At 51.4% G+C, this 3427-nt stretch overlaps 1 long non-coding RNA gene across 1 annotated transcript; it reads right to left on the reverse strand.

Annotated features, from left to right (window-relative positions):
• Positions 1 to 202: 202 nt before the first annotated feature.
• LOC121043029 (uncharacterized) lies at positions 203 to 2756 on the reverse strand. The gene is made up of 2 exons (XR_005796655.1): positions 1938 to 2756; positions 203 to 1698 (listed from the first exon to the last, which is right to left on the reverse strand). It is a non-coding gene; the product is annotated as an uncharacterized LOC121043029 (long non-coding RNA).
• Positions 2757 to 3427: the final 671 nt, after the last annotated feature.

The raw sequence follows: 3427 nt of genomic DNA on the forward strand, positions 1-3427 counted from the left end.
GTAACAAAGGAGGCACTGGTAGAATCTGTGTAAGAGACAAGGGAGGATTTTTTCTTTAATGTTCCGGATGTAGAAATCTCTCGCCCTCCTATCCCAGACTGGGTTTAGGCCCTCGTCATCCACGGTGGCGATGCTCATTGCTTCAAGAGCGGCAGGTTGTTTTAGATTCCCAAGACTGCTTTTTTTTTTTTTTTTTTTTTTACTGCTCCATCAGGTCTTGCCTCGCAAACCCCAACCAAAGAACCGTGGCAGGGAAAACACCAGTGGGTGATGATATCAGACCTACCTACGTCGCCTTAAACAAGTCCCCAAGCCTCTGGGGTCATATTTCCTCCAACTACAAAACGGGAGCAGCCATAATGTGACGTTTCTACAAGAAGGGGCAGAAAGCACTCAGCCCTGAGGCAGCCCCGTCCACCAGGAAATCCCGACACCGGAGGAGAAAGAACACTCACTCGCCCATCTTGGTGGCCCTCCTGAGCCGTGTGGCTTTTGGCGAGTTGCCTCTCCGCTTTGCAGATCCTTGATCTATAAATGGACATAAGACAGAACGTGGAATAGCACGTGGCGGAGTACCCGCGGTGTTCATTCTGGGTGGGTAGTAGTTTCCTATGCTCTATAACAAATCCCAGAAACGTAGGGACTTAAAATGACACACGCTTCTTTTCTCATGGTTTCCATGGATAAGGGTTGTGGGCGTGGCTTCACAAGCATCTCTGCAATCATGCTGTTGGGCGGACCGTGTTCTCCTTTGGAGCCCATAACCCTCTTCCAAGTTCACGGATCACTGGCAGAATTCAGCTTTTTGTGGTCGCAGGACCGAGGTCCCTGTTTTCCTGATGGTCGTCAGCCAGGGACCGCTCTCAGCTCCTGCAGGGATCCCAAGACCTCCATCATTTTCAACAACATCCTTGGACATGGAGAGCTCCAACTGTGTGTTCCAGATAAAGCCGGTCCTTCAGACGGACCCGCAGGGCCCTTTTCCTTCTGACCTGCTTTCCTCCTGGGAAGATCCCCTGCCCCAGAGCACCAGAGGTGGGGACGAGGACATGTTTTTCCCCGAGGGACAACCCTGCTGTATGAGTGGGCAGTGTGTGCGTGTGGCCGGAGGTAGGGGCATCGGGGCAGCCCCTGCGCTTCCTGTCTTGCCCTTTCTGGTATGCGGCCTTCACACTACGAGCGAGCTGGGATGACGCAAGGTGGCCTCAGCATCCTCGGGCATCCAAGCCTGGAGCTGCCACTCTGCCAGTGGGGGCTGGGCGGGACAAGAAGGACCCGGTCCACCCAGCTGCACCTGCCTGGAATAGTTTCTGCGTCATGAACCTGAGGGGATAGAGACCAAAAAAAAAAAAAAATGCCGGCAGCCTGCCCTCCCAGGCTCAGCCACTGGTTTCTGGGGACGGGGGGAACCCCCATATTCCTGGCTGCACATGCCCAGGAAAGAGCTTCTGGAACAAGGAGCTGGGTGGAGGCAGCAAATTAGACTGTGTCTCAAAGGCCACAGACGACCACTGTTCTGAGGTTTAGCACATTTTCCTGAAGGGGTTCTTCTCCATTTCTCTACTCCCTTAGGCCAATTTCCAGAAACTTTTGACCCAGAAGCCCTTTACATTCCCCTGAGTTTAGATGAACTTGAGGCAGACTTCCCGACTCTGGGTCTCTGACCTCCCTTTTCTTAAGTCATTTTCTTTGAAAAACCTGCAATTAACGGGGCGCCTGGGTGGCGCAGTCGGTGAAGCGTCCGACTTCAGCCAGGTCACGATCTCGCGGTCCGTGAGTTCGAGCCCCGCATCAGGCTCTGGGCTGATGGCTCAGAGCCTGGAGCCTGTTTCCGATTCTGTGTCTCCCTCTCTCTCTGCCCCTCGCCCGTTCATGCTCTGTCTCTCTCTGTCCCAAAAATAAAACGTTGAAAAAAAAAAATTAAAAAAAAGAAAAACCTGCAATTATCAATTCCGTCTCTGCTCCTTTGAGATGTGTGTCTTCTTAAAAACCTTTTGCCAGCTTCGCAGTCCAGGAAAGTCTTTCTCGGGACCTGAGAACTTCCCTTTAAGATTCAATCATCGGAAAAGACAGCAGAGTTTAGGAGCCTCTGTGGACAGCTCACTCCAAGCGGTACAACTACCTCGGATCGTAACACAGGGGAGACCTTACTTTCCTTTGGACAAAGCCAGTGAGTAAACGCAGAGGCCCCACCGTCCTCTGTCCTAGTGTCCCTTCATCTGGGCTCTGGGCTCTCTCCCCTTTGCAGTACCCTGGAAGGAAGGCTAACTTGCCTGTTCAACTTGGCCCAGGGCAGTTTTTGCTTTGACACTTTGAATGCTTGTGCTCTGTCTGATGTTTACCTGTTACAGAAGTGTTGTGCTGGGGAGACTGTCCCCTGAGACTCTTCTGTGCGTCCTGGCCCCTTAGGCACGATCTGTACACTAGACTGAGGCAAGTCCCAGGGTTGTATGCCCCCTCTACGCCCTCGATGCCCATCCCCAAAGCAGACTCCTGGCACAGGGTGGGTGAGTGCAGAATAGGGAACAGTTATGAAGCTCCAGGGTCCAGGCCCTGAGCCCGGTTCTAGAGACTTAACAATGAGCAAAAGAGGCAGAGTTCAGAGCTGGCTGCGTCAGGTCAGGTCTTGTAAGAAGTGTAGCTTTTGCCCTAAAAGTGGTAAGGAACCATGGAAGGGTGTAAGACCAGAGGCAACATATCACATTTGTATTTTTATTTTATTTTTTAAGTCTATTTTTTTTATGTTTATTTATTTCTGAGACAGAGACAGAGCATGAGTGGGGGAGGGGCAGAGAGAGAGGGAGACAGAATCAGAAGCAGGCTCCAGGCTCCGAGCTGTCAGCACAGAGCCCGACGCGGGGCTCGAACTCACAAACCATGATGAGATCATGACCTGAGCCGAAGTCGGTCGCTCAACGGACTGAGCCACCCAGGTGCCCCTATTTTTTTTTTTAAGAGAGAAAGAGAAAGTGTCAGCAGGGGAGGGGCAGAGAGAGATCCCAAGCAGGGTCACACTGTCAGTGCGGAGCCCAGCTCAGGGCTCAAACCCACGAACTGTGAGCTTGTGACCTGAGCCGGAATCAAGAGTCGGACGCTTAACTGAGCCACCCAGGTGCCCCCACATCTGTATTTTTAAACGCTGAATCTGTGAAATGAGCTTTCTACAAATGCAAGGGCTGATTTTTTTTCCCTATGGGCTCTGAGCCCAATAGGCACTTTCAATTACTCTGACTCCTTTCTAATTATCGTCCCTCCCTTCGGGAGGACAGGCCACTGGGGGCCCCGTTGGCACGAGTGACTGGACATGGGCATGAAGAAGAGAACACGGCCCAGAGCCTTTTCCATTTAATTTACTGGAAAATACCAATTAATTCATTGGAAAATATATTATTGGAAGGATTTAAGATAATATGAAAGCAGAAAGCAA

The sequence above is a fragment of the Herpailurus yagouaroundi genome, unplaced genomic scaffold (genome assembly GCF_014898765.1).
Source record: "Herpailurus yagouaroundi ecotype Mexico unplaced genomic scaffold, PumYag 186, whole genome shotgun sequence".
NCBI classification, from domain to species: domain Eukaryota; kingdom Metazoa; phylum Chordata; class Mammalia; order Carnivora; family Felidae; genus Herpailurus; species Herpailurus yagouaroundi.